This window comes from Cetorhinus maximus, chromosome 18 (assembly GCF_964194155.1).
Source record: "Cetorhinus maximus chromosome 18, sCetMax3.hap1.1, whole genome shotgun sequence".
Classification (NCBI taxonomy): Eukaryota; Metazoa; Chordata; class Chondrichthyes; order Lamniformes; family Cetorhinidae; genus Cetorhinus; species Cetorhinus maximus.
Genome location: NC_135896.1, coordinates 80,733,652 through 80,755,614, shown reverse-complemented (window position 1 = coordinate 80,755,614; position 21,963 = coordinate 80,733,652). Strand labels below are relative to the sequence as shown.

At 43.2% G+C, this 21,963-nt stretch overlaps 1 protein-coding gene across 9 annotated transcripts in view; it reads right to left on the bottom strand.

The window, feature by feature from the left end:
• rad51b (RAD51 paralog B) overlaps positions 1-21,963 on the bottom strand; it is a 542,458-nt gene that overhangs the window by 175,454 nt on the left and 345,041 nt on the right. The gene's annotated exons all lie outside the window — the stretch shown is intronic.

Genomic DNA, 21,963 nt, shown 5'->3' with positions numbered 1-21,963 from the left:
AACATAGAGAATCTTCAGGAGAGAGGTTAAAACAGCGAGACTTCGGGAGCAAGAGGTAAGCGAGAGTTTGGGAGATAAAACAGCGAGAGTTCGGGATATAAAACAGCGAGAGGTCGGGAGATAAAACAGCGGGAGTACGGGAGATAAAACAGTGAGAGTTTGGGAGATAAAACAGCGAGAGTTTGGGAGATAAAACAGCGAGAGTTCGGGATATAAAACAGCAAGAGGTCGGGAGATAAAACAGCGGGAGTTCAGGAGATAAAACGGGGGAGTTCAGGAGATAAAACAGCGGGAGTTCAGGAGATAAAACAGTGAGAGTTCGGGCAACAAAGCAGCGAGAGTTCAGGAGATAAAACAGTGAGAGTTTGGGCAACAAAGCAGCAAGAGTTCAGGAGGTAAAACAGTGAGAGTTCAAGAGATAAAACAGCGAGAGTTCAGGCATTAAAACAGCGAGAGTTCAGGAGATAAAACAGTGAGAGTCAGGAGATAAAATGAGAATTCAGGAGATAAAATAGCGAGAGTTCAGGCTTTAAAACAGCGAGAGTTCAGGAGATAAAACAATGGGAGTTCAGGAGATAAAACAGTGAGAGTCGGGAGATAAAACAATGAGAATTCGGGAGATAAAACAGCGAGAGTTCAGGCTTTAAAACAGCGAGAGTTCGGGAGATAAAACAGCGAGAGGTCAGGTGATAAAACGGCGGGAGTTTGGGAGATAAAACAGCGAGAGTTCAGGAGTTAAAACAGCGAGTGTTTGGGAGATGAAACAGAGGGACTTCAGGGGATAAAACAGCGAGAGTTCAGGAGATAAAACAGCGAGTGTTCAGGAAAAAAAAGTGAGAGTTCAGGAGATAAAACAGCAAGAGTTCAGGATATAAAACAGTGAGAGTTCAGGAGATAAAACAGCAAGTGTTCGGGAGATAAAACAGAGGGACTTCAGGAGATAAAAAAGCGAGAGTTCAGGATATGAAACAGTGAGAGTTCGGAAGATAAAACAGGGGGAGTTCAGGGGATAAAACAGCGGGAGTTTGGGAAATAAAATAGCGGGTCTTTGGGAAATAAAACAGTGATAGTTTGGGTGATAAAACAATGGGAGTTCAGGAGATAAAACAGCGCCAATGGAGAGACAGTCAGGAGACTCAATGCAGCCCGAGCGCAGAAACGTAAATTTCTAAACAAGCACAGGGAAAGTAGGAATTTATAGGCACAGGAGAGGGAGCCGATTTGTGAGTCAGGGTGAAGAATTTCTACTAATCTCCAGTTTATAGTTAATTGTACAAGAGTAAGCTTAAAGTAAGTTAAAGTAAGTAAAAGTAACTAAAGTTTAAGTAAAAAATTAATTTAAAAGTTTAAGGTTAAGGCATGGCAAGACAGCTCAGCCAAGCAGAATGCCCATCCTGTGGCATTTAGGGAGTTGTGGACACTTCTCGTGACCCAGACGAGCCCACGTGCAGGAAGTGTCACCAGCTGCACAAGCTTGAGCTCTGCATTTCAGAGGTGCATTTGTGAGGCAGAGAACTACATGGATAGCACATTCAGAGAGGTGGTAACACCGCAAGTTAGGGGCAAGCAGACAGATAGGGAATGGGTGACTGCCAGGCTATCCAAGAGAAACAGGCAGGTAGTGCAGGAGGCCCCAGAGGTCTTGCTCACTAACTGGTTTTCCATTCTAGATATTGGTGAGGGCGCTGGATCATTGGAGGAGTGCAGCAAGAGCCAAGCACGTGACACCACGGGTGGCCCAGCTGTACAGGAGGGGAGGAAGAAGAGCAGAAGGGCAGTACTGATAGGGTAACAGAGATGGTTGATGAGGGCAAGGTCACTGATGTGGTGTAAAATGACTTCCAAAAGGCGTTCGATACAGTGCCACACAAGACTTGTAAGGAAAATTATAGGTCATGGAATAAAAGGGACAGTAGCAATGTGGATACAAAATTGGCTGAGGGATAGGAGACAGAGTAATGGTTAATGGGTATTGGGACCCTTGCTTTTCCTGATATATATATATATATGATCTAGATCTTGGTGTGCAGGGGAGAATTTCAAAGTTTGCGGACAACACAAAACTCGGGAGAATTGTGAGGAGGACGGTGTAGAACTTCAAAAGGACATTTACACATTGGTGGAGTGGGCAGATAGATGGCAGATGAAGTTCAATGCGGAGAAGTGTGAGGTAATACACTTCGGTACAAAGAACATGGAAAGACAGTACAAGATAAAGGATACTATTCTAAAGGGTGTGCAGGAGCAGAGGGAGCTGGGTGTATATGTACATAAGTCATTAAAGGTGGCAGGACAGGTAGAGAGAGCTGTTACTAAAGCATACAGTATTCTAGGCTTCACTAGTAGGGGCATAGAGTATAAGAGCAGGGAGGTTATGATGAACTTATATAAGACACTGGTTAGACCTCAGCTGGAGTATTGTGTACAGTTCTGGGTGCCACACTATAGGAAGGATGTATTGGAGAGAGTGCAGAAGTGGTTTACAAGAATGGTTCCAGGGATGAGACACTTCAGTTATGGGTAGAGATTGAAGAAGTTGGGTCTGTTTTCCTTGAAGAGGAGAAGGTAAAGAGGAGACTTGATAGAAATTTTCAAAATCATGTGGGGTCTGGACAGAGTAGATAGGGAGAAACTGTTCCTGCTCGTAAACGGATCGAGAATCAGATGGCACAGTTTTAAAGTATTTTGCAAAATATGCAAACGTGAGGTGAGAGAAAACTTTTTCACACAGTGAGTAGTTAGGGTTTGGAATGCACTGCCTGGAAGTGTGGTGGAGGCAGGTTCAATTGAGACATACAAGAGGGCATTGGATGATTATTTAAATAAAAATAACGTGGAGGGTTATGCGGAAAAGGCAAGAGATTAGCACTAAGTTAAAATGCTCAGAGAGTCGGTGCAGATGCGATGGGCCGAATGGCCTCCTTCTACACTGTAACAATTCTGTGATTCTGTGACTTGGGTGTACTCATACAAGAAACGCAGCAAGTTAACATAAAAGCAAAAGCTCTGAAGCAGAGTCATATGGACTTGAAACGGTAATTCTGTTTCTCTCTCCACAGATGCTGCCAGACCAACTAAGTTTTTCCAGCATTTTCTGTTTTTATTTTAAAAAGTTAACGTGCAGGTACAGCAAGCAATTAGGAAGGCAAATAGGATGTTGGCCTTTATTGCATGGGGATTGGAGTACAAGAATAAATACATATTGCAACAATTGCATAAAGGTTTGGTGAGACTACACTTGGAATATGGGTGCAGTTTTGGGGTGGTATTTACAGGGTCACAGAATCATTACAGCACAGAAGGAGGCCATTCGGCCCATTGTGTCTGCACCAGCTCTCGGAATGAGCAATGCATCTAGTGCCATTCCCCCGCCTTCTCCCTGCAGCCCTTCATATTCCTCCTTCTTACATGACAGTCTAATTCCCTTTTCAGTGCTTTAGTTGAGTCTATTTCCACCACACCCTTAGGCAGTGCATTCCAGACCTTAACCACTGGCTGCGTGAAAAAGGTTTCCCTCATTCGGTTTTTGCTTCTTTTGCCAATTATTTTAAATCTGTGCCCTCTCGTTCCTCATCCTTTCACGAGTGGGAACAGTCTACTATGTTCAGACCCCTCATGATTTTGAATATCTCTATCAAATCTCTTCTCAGCCTTCTCTTCTCCAAAGAAAACAATCCCAACCTCTCCAATCTATCTTCACAACTGAAATTCCTCATCCCTGGAGCCATTCTTGTGAATCTCTTCTGCACTCTCTTCAATGCCTTCACATCTTTCTTGAAATGGATCCCAGAACTGGACGCAATACTCCAGCTGAGGCCAACCTAGTGTTTTATACAAGTTCAACATAACCTACTTGCTCTTGTACTCTGTGTCCCGATTAATAAAGCCTAGGATATTGTATTTAAACATGCTCTCAATCTGTCCTGCTACCTTCAATGTCTTATGTACACATACACTCAAGTGCCTCTGCTCCTGCACCCCATTTATAGTTGTAATCTTTATTTTATATTGTCTCTCCATGTTCTTCCTACCAAAATGAATCACTTTACATTTCTCTGCATTGAACTTCATCTGCCACTTGTCCTCCACAATGTTGTCTTTTAAAGTTCCGCACTATCCTCCTCACAGTTCACAATGCTTCCAAGTTTCGTATCCTCTGTAAATTTTGAAATTGTGCCCTGTACACCAAGGTCTAGGTGATAGATGCGACAGGGGTCTCCCCTGCCGGCTGGAAAGCCGGTGAGAGCCCTGCTTCTTCTCTTTTAGGGCAGGCCTGCTGAATTAAGTGCCATTCAGGCACTTGGCAGGCCATTCAAAAGCCTTCCCACCGTGGACTTAATTGGGGTGGAGGTGGGAATGTAGCAGGATTCCCTCTCATCTGATTAATTGTCCTCCTCACCACCAAACTTGCCATGGGGAAGGGCATTAAATTCTATTCTTGGTCTCCATATTTAGGGAAGGATATACTTGCACTGGAGCTAGTACAGCGAAGGCTCACTGGATTGGTCCTAGGGATGAGAGGGTGTCCTATGGTGAGTGGCTGAGTAAATTGGGCCTATATTCTCTGGAGTTTAGAATAATGAGAGGTGGTCTCATTGAAACATACAAGATTCTGAAGCAGCTTGACAGGGTAGACATAACAGGTTGTTGCCCCTGGCTGGGGAATCTAAAATACAGGAGCATAGTCTCAGGATAAGAGGCCAATCATTTAGGACTGAGGGGAGGAATTACTTCACTTAGAAAGGGGTGTGAATCTTTGGAATTCTCTAGCCCAGAGGGTTGTGGATGTCCCATTGTTGAATATATTTAAGGCTGAGGCAGAAGATTCTTAGTCTCTCAGAGAATCAAGGAATATGGGGAGCAGGCAGGGAAGTGAGCTGAAGACAAAAATCAACCATGATCATATCGGATGGAAGAACAGGCTCGTCGGACCATATGGTTACTTCTGTCCCAATTTATTATGTTCTTATGTTGTTAACATAAAGGCCCTAGATTCTATGCCACTTATTAAAAAGTCTCCTGTCAAAGACTAGCAAAGGTCAGGGAATTTGGTCAACATCAAGATGTCAGAAATCTTCTTAATGTCCGGATATTAGGCCATTTCTCAGAATCTCAGCAAAACCGCTGACTGACCTGTATTAAATTTTCTTCGTCTTCGGCTCTTCCTCGGAGTCGAGGATGACTTGCTTCCACACTAAATATGAGTTCTCAGGTGATTGAAGAGTCCAATGCGTGACCTACAGTCTCTGACACAAGTGGGGCAGATGGTGGTAGGGGGAACGGTTGAGCGGGGTGCCTGGGTTGCCACACGCTCCTTATACGCGCTGCATTTATATGACCTTCTGCCTGCTAATTAATGGCCATCCCAGCTTAGGGCTGTCTGGTGAAATCCTTTCAAAACACACATTACGATCCCGAATGGTGATGAACATGCTCATGTGCCACTGTCCAGGTGTGTGGCGAGAACCGTGAAGTTCCACAATTGCTGCCTGAGTGAACCTCTAAGAAGAAAGAGCCAGCGGGAGTGTGTGGCTAGCCTGTGTCAGCATTTTCGGAAGGGTTGACAACCCTTGCAGCTTTCCGTTCAGTGCAGACAAAACTTGTATCAAACACTCCCACACTTAGGTACAAGCACTGCCATGGTCATTCTGCTAGGCCCAGTACTTTGTAACCTGTCCTTAGCCTTCAGTAACCACATCCTTACTACATTTAGCTCTGGTGGCCCACTGGGTGCTTACACAGGCAGCTTTCAAGCTCCTTCAGTTTCCAATGGCTAACGTGACCCTACTACAATTGATTGCTGTAATAATGTTTCCACACAGATCTCTTGAGTATCACATTCTCTTTAAAGTGTGGGCTAAACAGAAATAAGCATTTTCCTTCAACTAATTTTTTTTGGTCTCAGCGCCTTTGGCCACTGTAGCACATAGTACAGGGTAGAGCCTCAATGGCTCAGTTGGTGAATGTCTTGCTCACTGCGGAGCTGAGCCCCATTGACCAGCAAAGTCCCAGGTTCAATCCCTGAACCTGTGGTTCATTCACAGGCAGCAGGCAAATATTGCTCAATTCATCTGAGTTGGGAGTGGTAATGATAGCTAGGAAACATAATTCCCGGCTGCTGTCCCGCTGGCTCCATGGTGAAGTGTTGGGCTGAACTGGACATTCTTCCACAGTGAGAAGGAACCACCCCCCAAGTACTCGCTGTCTAGTTTCAGATACAATGATAGGCCACCCAAGCAATGCACTAGAGTGCAGGTGGTTCTGTGGAACCAGAGGCCAGCACGAGATACTGCCTTCAGAGAGGGCAGGGGAATTTACAGGGAGCAACAAAAACATAAGATTAAAATAATCTCAGCGCAATCAGTGCAAAGGATTATCAAAAAGTAAAAAGCACAGTTTCAAAGAAAGGTTCTGTATTTTCCCCCTTCATTCTATGTCCTTACTCTGTACCTCTCCCCAATCGCCCGTTCATTCTATATTCTTACCGTACCTCTCCCCAATCTCCTCTTCATTCTCCCCAATCCCTCCTTCATTCCATGTCCTCACTCTGTACCTCTCCTCAATGGCCCCGTTATTTTATATCCTGACTGTACCTCTCCCCAATCCCCCTTCATTCTATAACCTTACTGTACTTCTCCCCAATCTCCCCTTCATTCTCCCCAATCTCCCCTTCATTTTATGACCTCACTCTTTACCTCTCTCCAATCCTCCCTTCATTCTATATCCTTACTGTACTTCTCCGCAATTCCCCCCTTCATTCTATATTTTTACTGTACCTCTCCCCAATTCCGCCTACATTCTATGACCTTACTGTACCTCTCCCAATCCCCCTTTCATTCTAAGCTCCAGACCTGTGTTTCACTCAATTGCAGGGCTTTAGGTAAAGAGCTAGGGAGTGGGACTACTTGGATAACTCATCCAAAGGGCCAACACAGGCACAATGGGAGGAATGGCCTCCTTCAATGTTGTATTAATTCTAAGAACTTAACTCAAGCAATCAGAAGAGGATACTAAGATTTAGACTTGTTTTTTTTGAGCAGCTTCAACTATTATAGATGTCAGATGTTGTACGTGCTCTTTCAGTTTCTGTGTAATCACATTGCTTGTAAACAAATTTCATTTTAGTGTTAGTAGGAACACTCCAAATCAGAAATATGGTGATTTCCACTTATCAGAGAGAAAATCCAGCAGTTTGTCATCCCATTAAAACTTTTTGTTTGCTAATGCACCATAGTGATGCTTTATCAAGTTAAAAGTGCTATATAAAGGCAACACAATGTTGAGGAAAATATAATCAAAAGAAAGATAAATTTGCATTTATACAGAGTCTTTCACGACCACATAACTTGACAGCCAATGAAGTACTTTTCTGAAGTGTAGTCACTGTGGTAAAGTAGAAAACATAGCACCCAACTTGTACAAAACAAGCCCCCACAAACAGCAATGTGGTAATGACCAGGTAATTAAAGGGGATGGGTGGGGGTGGTTTGGAGGAGAAATAAGGTAAACGTCACCCTAGAGTTCAAGAAGCTCTGGAAATATCATTTTCTGTGGCCAATAGATGACTGGTGACTTGGTACAGGGCAGATAATGGAAAAAATACATGTAACAGCAAAAGAAAGTACTGAGGAATAGAAAGTGACACCATTTGCCACGTGTACATTTGTACCCATGGGGAAACTTGGGTGCACTGTGTGCTGCTCTATTAAAAACAACAGCTAACCAGAATAGTATTGTGCAAATAAAAAAAGTATTTGCAGGATGCTATGTTTGGGCATCATTTTTGAAATGAACAAGATCCTTTGGGCCCCTGTGGGTTCCTGTCCTGTGACTGTTTCCATTGACATCAGTCAACCCAAGCAGGAAGTGGTGGGCCTAATTATAGAGAGTAGTTTACTGCTTCAAGCCAGGCCTCAGTGAGCAGTATGAACACCTCATCTGAGCCTTGGGTGGGGGAGGTGGTGGGGAGGGGGGGGCTCACCTATAACCACAGCATCATTTTAAACACAGGACCTTTTCTCTGACCTTTTTCTCTTACCTTTCAGTAAATCAACTAACATGACAGAGCAGTAGGTAAGGCAGATGGATCTAGATATTTTCTTAAAAGGGAAGCACAGGCAAAAGCAGATTTAAAAGACATTAAGAGCACAGTGGCAAAGAACTAAGGTGAAAGAGACAACACGGGCGAAGCATATGATAAAATTAGTCCTTCCAACATGAATCAAATTAAATAATAACTGAAAGAAGTAAAAAGTAACTGCGTGAGGGGAGGAATGAGGTTGATACTGACCGTGGTGTCTCGGGACAGTCTGGCACAACTACTGTTTCTAATTTATACTAAGGACCTGGATCGAGAGACTCAATACAAAGTGGCCAAATTTGAAGTTCACTTTAAACCGAGGGGATCAATGCAATTGGAAGAGGAATAAAGATGAATTGGGTGCAAGGGGCAGAATAATGGCAGATGGAATTTAATGCAGCCAAATGTGGGTTGTGATACCTGAGAAGTAAAAATAGACAACACTCATATTTGAATGGAGCTCATGAAGAAGCTGAAAGACTAGGGAGCCTTGTTGACTCAATGCTAAATATTTCCAATCAATACAGAGCAGCAACTGTCAAAGTGAACAGGATGTTGAACTACTTAGTCAGTATAGGATTTATGTAAGAGGAGGCTACAATCAAACTGTATACTGCTTCAGTATGCCCTTGTCTTCAACACTGTCCAGTTCTGGTCACCAATAGTCCAAAGGCACATTCAGACAGTGCAGAGAAGAGTCATGAGGCACATTCCTAATTTCAGGGGTCAGAGTTATAAAGAGAGACTAGAAAAATGTGAACTTTTTAAACTGGAAAGGAGGTGTGTTAAAAGTGGACTCATAAAATTGTGCTTCTACAAAGAATAAACAGCACAGAAATAGGTAATTTGGCTCAATCAGTCCATGCTGGTGTTTGTGCTCCACTCAAGCCTCCTTCTATACCTCCTTAATTAACCATCAGGATAACCTACTGTCTTCTCTCTCATATGCTTTCTAGCTTCTCCTAGTGCATCAATACTATTTGCCTCAATCACACCCTGTGGTAGGGAGTTCCACATTCTCAACACCCTGTTTCTTCTGAATTCCCTATTTGATTTTGTGGTGACTATCTTGTATTGATGGCTTCTAGTTTTGCTCTTTTCCAGAAGTGTAAAAATTCCCTCTGTATCTATTATATCAAAATCTTTGATAATTTTAAAGGCCATTTAGGTCACCCGTCAATTCTTTTTCTGAGGCAAAAGGGACTCAGCCTGTTCACCCTCTCCTGATACTGTATATCCACACAACTCTGACATCATACTTGTAAAACTCAAAACAGTGTTTGATCTTCCTCTTCTCTGGTGAGCATCACACTCTGTGCTGGAATACAGTGACTCCAGCCTCCAAATGAAGCAGGCCTCAAGTCGAGCCTCTGATTTCCAACCCTCAGATAGGCCTCAGCTCCCTTCTACCAGGTAGGCCCCAACTTCATTTTTCAGAAGCATCATCAAATCAAGTGGTAACCTTACTGGGTACCAAGCATTTCCAAATTTTGAATATTGGGACCCTCTCAACATAAAATCCACTGGTTTAAAGAAACTGTATCCCATTGTAAGCTACTACTGAACATAATCATGAAGCAGAAAGTTTTATAAAACAATTCCAGTCAATAATCTCCATTTCTAACCGAATTCCATAACCAATGATGGAATAATTTTCAAAGTCCCAGTCAACCCCCAAAGAAACTTGCAGTCCTCAAGCTGTTAATAAAGAATCAATCCCAACAGACAGCTCCAAAGGATAAGGACAGACTGCCCTCAGGCCTCCTGAAACAGTTAACGATCAGCCTGTGCTGACTTGCCTGAACGCCCACTCTATTCATTCCAAGTGCAGGCAAACAGCCACACACACACACACACACACACACACAGAGGACTTAATCAAGGATATTATTCAGAGCTGCCTGCAGGGTCTCATATAGGGCAGCACTGACATTCAGATTTCAACTGATAGGAAGGGGCTGAATTAAGAACTGGACCTTCCCTGAAGCCCTCAGAATCCGACAGAATCAAACAGAAGGCTCGAGGGTCCAATTTCTAGTCTGGCCAAGTTTGTACATGTCAACTGGGTTCACCCTCATGGACGTCTCTCCCTCAGAAAAAAATGCTTTTCAGTCCTTTATTTGATGCACTTTCTGGCAATTTGGAGCTGACCTCTTTGTCTCTCTTTCTTCCTGAAAACATACCTCGTTGATTATCTGTCCTAAAATCTCCCTTTGTGGCTTGGTGTCAAATTTTGGTCATGCTCCTTGGAACATTTTACTACATTAAAGGGTATATAAATTACAAGTTGATGTCATAGTTGGTATATTTAAACTCTTGACCATGACTGTTGTTCTTTCACCACTTTGCTTTGTCCAATCCTGTCAGAGGTTCTGTCAGGTCTACTCTGCCAATACTGAGAGTCCAAATGAAATATTAGGCTGTTATCATAAAATTAATTGGTGGGTGTGCCTGGTTGCTAAATCTGCCTTCTGTGGAGATTGTAACGTTTAAGGTACAGGATGTTCCCATGCTTGTTACATTGGTTCCTGCCTAGCAACAAGGATGTGACCCTTTGGGATTGCTTTGATAGGTCACCAGAACAGTTCAAGGGTCAGTGAACAACGCTTCTGGAGGCGGTCAGTTTCGGGAGAGTCAGAAGCAGGGGTAAGAAGCTCCATGCAGCCAAAGTGCTGCTGTTAGCTCTGAGGAGCTGAGAAGAGGGCTCAGGGGAAGCCATGGTAATCGAAGAGGGCACAGAGGAAGCCCTGGATAGCTGGAAACAGCTGGGAGACAAAAGTTCAAAGAAAATCAAGGGCAGTGCCAGCTCAGTAAAGCTAGCTGTCTAGTAAAGAGCTGAAATGATGTCAGTAAGTAGAGGCTGAAGTGCAGACTTGGGGATCCAGGGAGAAGAAATCTTGAATGGCGAGATTAAAACTCTGTGAGGTGGGCCATTGTTAAAGCCATTTGAGTGGGAATGACCTTTGGAGAGAATCCAAGGAGAGATTTTTGAAGGTGTAGCTGGGAATCCCTAGTGAGACAGTGTTTCAATGAGATTGTTTGACTTGGTGTTTACTGGCATCTGGGTAAGTTCTTGAGAAATCCATGTACTCTGGCTTGGTTGCATCTGTCATTTACTCTGTAGTGTGGTGTGTTCGACCACAGGTCGTCTGTTAATTCACATGTACCTCAAACTTACCCTGAATGTTAGAGTATAAGATACATATTGTAAATTGTTTTATCTTTCTGAACTTGGATAGTAAATTTTGTTTTGTTTGTTCAAAACCTGTAGAATCTTGTGGCTTTATTGTGAAAGCAGGTGTCTTGAATCTCAACCTTTATCTACTTCAAACAAAAACTGTATTGGTCCCTAACCATATCTCCTCCCATGTCCTGGGGTCTGTCCAAGGATCATAACGCTGTGTTAAACAGAAAATTCTTGAAATATTGACCAGACCAAGCAGGATCTGCAGAGAGAGAAACAAAGTTCACATTTCAGGCAGCGTTACCTCTGTTTCTCTCTCTGCAGATGCTGCCTGACTTGCTGAGTATTTCCAGCATTTTGTTTATATTTCAGATTTCCAGTATCTGCAGTATTTTGCACCTTTTGGATTAGCCCATGTTTCTGTTCAAAGTGCCTATGGAATTGTGTGATTTTGTAATCTATTTCATTTTCTCGTGGCTGTATAGTGAACCTGTTGTACCAGCCTATTCCTTAGCACCCTACAGAGGGAAGCAGTGACAGGGCTCTCAGATCTCTGATGCAAGGCCCAAACCCAATCATCTCAACCCCAGGACATTGGTGCAGGAGCTCCTCAGGCAGTGCCCAAGGCCCAACCATCTTCCCTCTATCATAAGGTAAGAAATGGGGTTGTTTGTTAATGGTTGCACAGTACCATTTGCAACTCCTCAGATACTGAAGCAGTCTGTGCTCGCATGCAGTAAGGCCTGGAAAACATTCAGGCTTGGGCTGATAAGTGGCAAATAACATTCATACCACACAAGTGCTAGGCAATGACCATATCTAGTAAGAGAGAACCTAACCATCACCCCTTGAGGTTCAACGGCATTACCATTGCTAAATCCCCCACTATCAACATCCTTGGGTTATCATTGACTGATCTGGAACTGGACTAGCCATTAAAAACACTGTGGCTACAACAGCAGGTCAGAGGCTTGGAATTCTGCTGCAAGTAACTCACCTCCTGACTCCCCAAAGCCTTTCCCAACTACAAGGCACAAGTCAGGAGTGTGATGGAATACTCTTCACTTGCCTGGATGAGTGCAGCTCCATCAACACTCAAGAAGCTCGACAAAGCAGCTCACTTGATTGGCATCTCATCCGCCATCTTAAACATTCACTCGCTCCACCACTAGCACAGCGGCAGCAGTGTGTACTATCTACAACATGCACTACAACAATTCACTGAGGCTCCTTCAACATGACTTCCTCCACTTAGAAGGTCAAGGGCAGCAAATGCATGGGAACGCCACCACCTGCAATTTCCCTCCAAGTCACAGGCTATTCTGACTTGAAACTATATCGCTGTTCCTTCACTGTAGCTGGATCAAAATCCAGGAGCTCCCTTTCTAATAGCACTTTGGGAATACCTACACCACATGAACACCAGCAGTTCAAGAAGGCGGCTCACCATCACCTTTCAAGGGCAATTAGGATGAGCAATAAATGCTGATCATGCTAGAGACACCTCAATCCCATGAACGGATTAAAAAAACAGACACAGACTGGCAGACAACTCCTGTAAACATATCATGGTATTTGAACAGTGCCATTTCCTTTTTTTAAATTTTATTATGGTCAGTCCTCCTCTAAGCAGTCCTAGCTAAATTAGGTATCAGCCGTGGGCAACACTCTTGCCTCTGAGTCAGAAGTTCTGGTTCAAGTCCCACTCCAGAGACTTGAGGACATAATCCAGGCCGTCACTACAGTGGAGCAAGCAGGGGATGCTATCTTAATAATACATTAGACTGAAGCCCCATCTGCCCTCTCAATGGATGTAAAAGTCCCATGGGATTATTTCAAAGAAAAGGAGAGATTGCCCCAGTTTCTTGGGAAATACTTAATCAATCAAACACCTACTAAGATTACCTGGTGGTTTATCTCATTGCTGTTTGTGGGACCTTATTATGCACAAATTATATATCATGGTTCCTGTTATAACACTTTAAAAATTACTGTAGAGCACTTTCGGATGTCCTGAGGCTGTGAATGGTGCTACTCGTTCTTTCTTTAGATCTACCTTTGTGTCGCAATACTTTAAAAGATGACAGTTTGATTAAGCAATTCAGGCAATTTGTCAAATTTTAATAAAATGCTCACCTGCACACAAGAAATTTTCAGAAATAACCTACTCCTCCTCACTTTACTTCAAAAAAGACTTTGAAAAAACCCGACATGCATGAATCCCCTGCCCCCTCATCAAACGTCACTCTAGCTGGCAATACACCCTCTATCTCCTCTCTACCCAAACATGCATATCGACCACAACTTTATCACACTTAGCCCACATATTCGAAATCCCCCCATCGCAGAACTACACCAAGTCTTCCACGCAACACAATGTCAAATACATCTGGATACTAACTACATGCCAAAATACTGGACTTGTTAACCATAATAAAATGAGGGACTCCCCACAATCGATCAGCTGTCCAGGCCCATGAGGCAGATAGGTTTTTAGTTAAATGCCTCATCTGAAAGACTGACTCTGTCAGTGCAGCTCTCCCTTAGTGCCAGTGCTCAAATCTTTGCAGTGGAACTTGAACCTACAGCCTTCAGGCTCAGACACAGAAATACTACCTGCTGAGCCAGAACTGACATGTAAATAATACAAGAGTAGGTGCTGGTGCAGTGGTAGCAGGTATGACAATTAGCTTCAGTATCAATGCATGAATTATGGCAATTAGTGTTGGCAAGATATTCGACAATTGAGGGTTTGGTAGCACCTTCGTCTCTGAGTCAAAAGGATGTGGGTTCAAGTTTCAGTCCAGGGACTTGAGCTCAAAAACCTAGGCTGACATTCCAGTGTGGCACTAAACGGGGTTTTCTGAGGTGCTGTCTTTTGAATGATGCATTAAACGTGGTCTGGTTTGCTCTCTTAGATGGACGTAAAAGATCCCATGGCACTATTTCATGGAAGATCAGGGGAGCCCTGCCCAGTGTCTTGGTCAATATTTATATCTCTATCAACATCACTAGATTATCTGGTCATCGTCACGTTGTTGTTTGTGGGAGCTCGCTGCAAATTGGCTACCGTGTTTTCTACATCACGATAGTGGCTACACTTAAAAACAGAACTTCATTGGCTGTAAAGTGTTTTGAGACATTCAGAGGTCATGAAAGGCACCATATAAATGCAAGTCTTTCTCTTTTCCTTGCATGTAATTTTCCATGTATAAGGAATAACATACTAAGCCACAGTATTTCGAAACAAGAGATGCGAGATGCAATGCTCTCAGGATTCTGTACGGACTTCCTGATCAGATACAGAATGCTGGAGTACACCTGTAGCAACTCCAGTGTTCTAGGATTAAAAGTGGAGATCTGGCTGAGGCAGTGACATCCATGTGCTGCAGTTCAGAGAATGGGGATAAAGGGGATATTCTCAGATTGATAGGATGTGACAAGTGGTATTATGCCAGGGATCTGGACTTGGGCCTCAGCTATTCATCAGATGTAGCACTGGCTTGGATGAAGGAATGGAAAGTTGTATACCCAAGTTTGCAGATGACACTAAGTTAGAAGGAATGGTAAGTTGTGTAGATGGGAACAAAGGCACATAGACAGATAAGTGAGTGGGCTTAATTGCGGCAGAGGGAGATCAATGAGGAAACGTATGAGATCATCCACTTTGGATCAGAAAAAGAACCAACTGGAATGTTTTCTTAATGGTCAGAAACTAGCAACTGTGGAGCAAAAAGGGAATTGGGAGTTTGGGTATACAAAGCACTATAAGCTAGACCACAAGTACAAAAACAAATCAAAAAGGCTAATGGAATGTAGGTCATGATCTCAAGGTGGTTGGAATACAAAAGTGAAGAAGTGATGCTTCAGTTGTACAGACCCTTAGTCAGTCCCCATCTAGGAAACTGCATTCAATTCTGGCAATGATCCTCAGGAAAGATAATATCGGCCTTGGAGGAGATGCAGCACAAATTTTCCAAAATGATAACACAGATTAAAGGTTTAAATTATTAAATGTTAAATGATGAGGTTAGAGAGTTGAGGGGTAACCTAATAAAAGTCTTTAAAGATGGACTTATTTTCTCTGGTGGAGGAATCTAGGACAAGGCAGGATAATATTAAAATTAGAGCAAGGCTATTTAGACTATGAAATTTGACCAAGGCCAAAAGATTTTTTTTCAGGAAGGATATCAGTCAATATGAAACAAAGGCAGGTAAATGGAGTTGACGTATAGATCAGTCATTACGTAATTGAATGACAGGGAACAGACTTGAGGGGCTGAATGGCCTCCTCTTCTGACCTTATGTTACTGAAATGCCAGAGGGCAGTATCTGCATACAATATATACATAACCTCATCAGCTCCACTGGTCTGTGTGGCTTTGTAATTCAGTGCAAGAGCATGAGGTGGGTTTTTTCTGCCCCACTCAAATTTCATATTCAAAGGAAAAGCATCAAATCGCAATTAAAGAGAAAGGCACAAAGCAAATGAAAGGAAAATAAGCCCTTAAGCATGCACAAGAGAAAACACTTCAAGTTTTTTCAGGTAACAAATCATATTAAAGCGGTTTCTGATAAACAAAACTTTAAGAAAACCCAATTTCAATGTGGAATCTTTGTATTTCCTTACTAGTGGCATTGCTCTTAGAGATTTGGAAGATTTGTCTTTTTAAGCTTAACTTAAAACCAAACTCTTTAACCAAGATTTTGGTCATCCTGCTTAATAGGCCCTCCGTTTGACTCAAGTGTGCATTTCTGTCTGACCCCTCTGCAAAGCCTTGGTGCTTTACTTCTACATTAACAACAACTTGCATGATATAGCAGCCTTAACAAACCAACGCCTACTAATTCTGGTTTTCTACACATTCCCCACTTCCTTTGCTCCACCACTGGCAGCTGTGCTTTCAAGTGACTAGATCTTAAGGTCTGGAATTCTCTCCCTACAGCTCCCCAGCTCCACCTCTAAAACTTTCTCCTCTCTTTGCCTTTAAGACACTCCTTAAAACCTAACTCTTTGATCCAGCAACTATCCTAATGTTTCATTTTGTGGCATTTTTTTCTGATTACACTCCTGTGAAGTGCTTTGGGACATTTTGCTATGTTGTATGCAAATTGTTGTTGCAAATCACTCAAGCTTAGAGTGAGGTATCTCCTTATTCACAACCTCAAGGGACACTTGCTAGGTTTAAACCTGTTCTCTCTTGTTCACTGCTCAAATTCCAAGCCAAATAGAACTGGGGACAAGACAGCTAATCCTCTATTCTCAACACATCTTACAAGTTACCCATTGTGAACCAACAACATTGGCTTCACCCTGATGTTGCTGCCTGCCTGCACTCCTCCCTTGCTCTATATGGAGCAGTACTAATGCTTAGTTTTAGGATTCAAGATTCCTTGTTTGGCCTGGTGTCAAATTTAGGATTCACTGCAGACTGCCTGGGAAAGATAGGGAGACTTGGAGATGGATTCCAACAAAATAGATTCTTTTGCAGAGGATGATGTTATACAGAGATGGCAAATTTCTCATGGAAACTTCAGAGGCCTCTATATTCTACATTATTTCAGGGGAGGGATTCTTGTCATAGGGTAGCACAAGAAATTCCTGGGTAGAATAAACAAATCTGAAGATAACAATACAGACACATGTTTACACACACACACACACATTCCCTCTCTTGCAGGTACACATGACAAACATGTGTGTGCAAACAGACATGAATGATCCAGCAGGTCCCACATACAAACACACACGTGATTGCTACTACATGGAGATAGATACAAGACATAAGCATACGCACACATAAATGCTCTCACAGGTGCCACACTGACACACATGCATGAATGCTATAACAGACATAAACGCACAGGCTCACATTCACATGAATGCTCTCACAGCCAACGTGCATCCAAACACAAACAGTCTAGAGGTAGCCAGGCTGTAACAACAGATGTTATTTCCCTAGCCGAGCATAATGCTTTCCGGCAGCAACTGCAGGCAGCCAAGGAAAAACCTGTGTTCCCAGCAACTCACTGCGAACAGCTAGACTAGGATATGACGGAAAAAATAAAGTACAGAAAAGAAGGGCTGGCAGCCAGCTCTGGAATTCCCTCTGTCAAACTCTCCACCTCACTTTTCTCCTAAGATCTTCCTTTAAATCTACCAAAATGACTAATTTTTTTGGTCACTTTTCCTATTATCTCCTAATGTGGCCCGATGTCAAAGTTTGTTTCATAATGTTCCTTTGAAGCGACTTGGAGCATTTTACTATGTTAAAGGCACCATATAAATATAAATAGTTGTTGCAAAAAGAGATAGTCTTTGTTGTGTGTTTTTCCTTTCCAAGATCCACATAGGCTAAACCCATAAAGCTGCAGCTTTCAGCTGTGTCCTGCTAGATTTCAGTACAGTAAACAACAAGCTCGCTCCATTTCTCCCCCACCCACCCCCAACCCCACACAGATCTTCTGAATGCAGTCTCCATACAAAATCTTCACTCAGCATCTTACGCTGAACACAGACCATCTGAAGACTCTTTGATGTGGCCTTTATCTCTCTTTGCAAAAACAGCAGAAATGTTTTGATGCGCATGGAAGTTGTAACTTAATTTTTCTTTTGACAGCTAAGTCCTACAGCACCTAAATAACCTGCAACAAATATAAGTTACACCCATGTTCCCCACCCACCTCGGAGGCTCACTGGGTACTGTAGTGGTGAGACATGTTAGCCTGGTTTTGATGTTGGGCAGGCTGAACTCTGGCAGGACAATAGTTGAGGCACTGTATCTACCCTCAGCACTGTGGGGTAAGGAACTATCTAGGGATCTACAGGCGAATGGCTCACTGGCACTCATTGTGTGGGATCGCAGGTGGAGAATGGGTCCCCAAAGGCAGCTGGCGTCTGAAACTGTGACCAGCGAAAATCAGCACCTTCGCAAGAGGGAAGTTACCAAAATAATTCACACCCAAGTACAATCCTCAACTTCCCCACCATGTAATGTACAGCTGAGCTACACAGACCAGCAAGGGCCCAGCTTCGATCTATAGGCACTGCTGGTTCAGTCAATCCCAGTCACAGCAGCTGTAAAATTGGTCTTCAGGTTTTCTGGGTTATAGGATGAGGAGAGTACAAATTGGCTGGAGTTCCCATTCTGGATCAATATTCAGTGATAGCAGTTGCAATGTGTGAGTTTTGGTACAGATGTTGGGTAAGGAGAGGATTGGGCTCGGTTATGCACCTACAGGTCAGAAGAAGAAAGAAGCAAAAAAAGAAAGAAGTTAGAGATAGATAGAAAGATAGATAGCATGTTTCAAAATGCTTTACAGCCAATGAGGTACTTTTGAAGTGTAGTCACTGTTTTAATGTAGGAAATGCAGCAGCCAATTTACACACAGCAAACTTCCACAAACAGCAATGAGATAAATGTCCAGATAATCTGTTTCTCATGATAGTTGAGGGGTAAAAATATATTAGAGAGAACTCCCCTGTTCTTCAAAATCGTGCCACAGAGTCGTTTACATCCACCTGAGACAAAAATGAGAAAATATCATGGGGAAAATTCCATTAGAAATAGTGGAGATAGCTGTCCAGGCACGGAACCCAAAGTCAGAAATTAACCATACTATAGGACAAGGTTGGTTAAATGGACATCATTAAAAACAGGATTCTGCAGAAATTTAACAAAATCATTGTAAAGAAGCCAGGGTTAACAACAACTCTTGGAAGTGCAAATAGCTGACTCTGGAAATGACACAGAGCCCCTTACCTAGATAATTGGCAATGCTACTGTGAAGTGTGGGAGAGTGTGTGTGGAACTGGGGGAGATGTAACAAGAACAGCTCTGGAGCTGTCATTTTGTTAAAACTTTTCTCGGATGTTGGTAACACCTACAAGACAGTATTTATTGTCTAAGCCTAGCTGAGATGAGGGCTTTAGGAGTCATCAACATAGTTTGAGAATGGAGTCATGTGTAGGACAGCCCAATTTGGGTGACAGGTTCCCTTCCCTGAAGGATATTACTGAACCGAGTGGATTTTTATGACAATGGTCATTTATTTTTCTCCTGGTGCAAGCTACCAGATTTAATTGAATTTCATTTCACAATTTGCTGGGGTGAGATTTAACTCACAACCTTTGAGTTGCCAGTCCAGTACAGTATTTAGTAGGCTACTTTACACGACTCAAATTTTGTCTGTTTACACCTTGGGATTTAAGTTAAAGGTGCTATATAAATGCATTTTGTTATTGTTCTAAGAAGATGACAGGTTGCAGGATACTATGATACCCCAGGCCTTGCATGGATTATCCACCACATGCTCATGTCCACTCTGATGTATGGAAACCGCCACACTTGCAAACTGGTGTGATATAGTCAGAACAAGATAAAATTTAATTACAAATAATATAATTACACCGAAGCTAAAAGAATAAATAGGAGCTTGATTTTCATAATACTCCTTCCTTCAGCTGGCTTTCCCCTCCTCCTTTCTACTGACCCTCGCTGAGGTACAGTTCTATAGTAACTAATCCAGCACCTCACAGTCAAGCTCCACTTTGTCTTTATCTCAGGATCACATGCATATTTTGCAATGAAACTCACTGGATATTGACTGGGAACTCAGGTTGATTTTTTCCCCCTGCCTATCCTCAAGCCTAACTGGGTTTAGAGACATAGAAACTAGGAGCAGGAGTAGGCCATTCGGCCCTTCGAGCCTGCTCCGCCATTCATTATGATCATGGCTGATCATCCAACTCAATAGTCTGTTCCCGCTTTCTCCCCATAACCTTTGATCCCTTTCGCCCCAAGAGCTATATCTAACTCCTTCTTGAAAACATACAATGTTTTGGCCTCAACTACTTTCTGTGGTAACGAATTCCACAGGCTCACCACTCTCTGGGTGAAGAAATTTCTCCTCATCTCAGTCCTAAATGGTCTACTCCATATCCTCGGACTGTGACCCCTGGTTCTGGACTCCCCCACCATCAGGAACATCCTTCCTGCATCTACCCTATCTAGTCCTGTTAGAATTTTATAGATTTCTATGAGATCCCCCCTCATTCTCCTGAACTCCAGCGAATATAATCCTAATCGACTCAATCTCTCCTCATATGTCAGTCCCGCCATCCCAGGAATCAGTCGGGTAAACCTTCACTGCACTCCCTCTATAGCAAGTACATCCTTCCTCAGATAAGGAGGCCAATATTCCAGGTGCGGTCTCACCAAAGCCCTGTGCAATTGCAGCAAGACATCCTGTACTCGAATCCTCTGACTATGAAGGCCAACATACCATTTGCCTGCTGCACCTGCATGCTTACCTTCAGCAACTGGTGTACGAGGACACCCAGGTCTCGTTGCATATTCCCCTCTCTCAATTTATAGCCATTCAGATAATAATCTGCCTTCCTGTTTTTGCTACCAAAGTGGATAACCTCACATTTATCCACATTATACTGCATCTGCCATGCACTTGCCCATTCACTCAGCTTGTCCAAATCACACTGAGGCATCTCTGCATCCTCGTCACAGCTCACCCTCCCACCCAGCTTTGTCTCATCTACAAATTTGGAGATATTACATTTAATTCCCTCATCGAAATCATTAATATATATCGTGACTAACTGGGGTCCCAGCACCGATCCCTGCGGTACCCCACTAGTCACTGCCTGCCATTCGGAAAAAGACCCATTTATTCCGACTCTTTGTTTCCTGTCTGCCAACCAGTTTTCTATCCATCTCAATACATTACCCCCAATCCCATGCGCTTTAATTTTACACGCCAATCTCTTATGTGGGACTTTGTTGAAAGCCTTCTGAAAGTCCAAATAAACCACATCCACTGGTTCCCCCTCATCAACTCTACTAGTTATGTCCTTGAAAAATTCCAGTAGATTTGTCAAGCATGATTTCCCTTTCATAAATCCATGCTGATTCTGTCCGATTCTGCCACTGTTTTCCACGTGCTCAGCTACTAAATCTTTTATAATGGATTCTAGAATTTCCCCCACTACCGATCCTGGACCGTCCATTCTGAAAGAATTAGTCATACTCTGCAGTGCCCAACAAAGCCACCAGGAGGGGCTTCAAAGTCTTGAACTGCTTCATGCTGTGCCAGCACCTATGGTTCATGCCACATTGGCATCGCTGCTGGCTACAGGAAACAAAGGTTAATGGGTTTGTTAAGTTTGAAATTGAGAAGACCCAGTTCAACACTGGCCTGCTTCTCAAATTTTTTGTGCACATCAAGGTGAGGGATAACAGCACTGAGGAATGCAACTTTTTCCATTTTATTAATTCATTTTTTTATCTTCATTCTCAGAATCTGGGCTTCTCTGGCCAGGCCAGCATTTATTGCCCAACTGTGGTAGCCCTGGAGAAAGTGATGGTGGGCCTTCTTCTTAGACCGCTGCGGTCTGTGCGAGAAGATGCTCCCAGACTGCCATTAGGTAGGGTCCAGGATTTGACTCACCAACCATTCAGTCACCAGACATGCCCACGTCAAGGATAGCACAGAGTACAGTTCTCTCACCCACTGTCTCACTTGATCAGCCCCAACACACCAGTGCAGCATAGAGATCCCAGAGGATTGTGGGCCTGGGGTAGGCTACAGAGATTAGGAGTGAGGCCATGGAGAGGTTTGAACACAGGCTCTTAAAACTGCCAGACTGGGAGCTAATGTAGGTTAACAAGCGCAGGGGTGATGG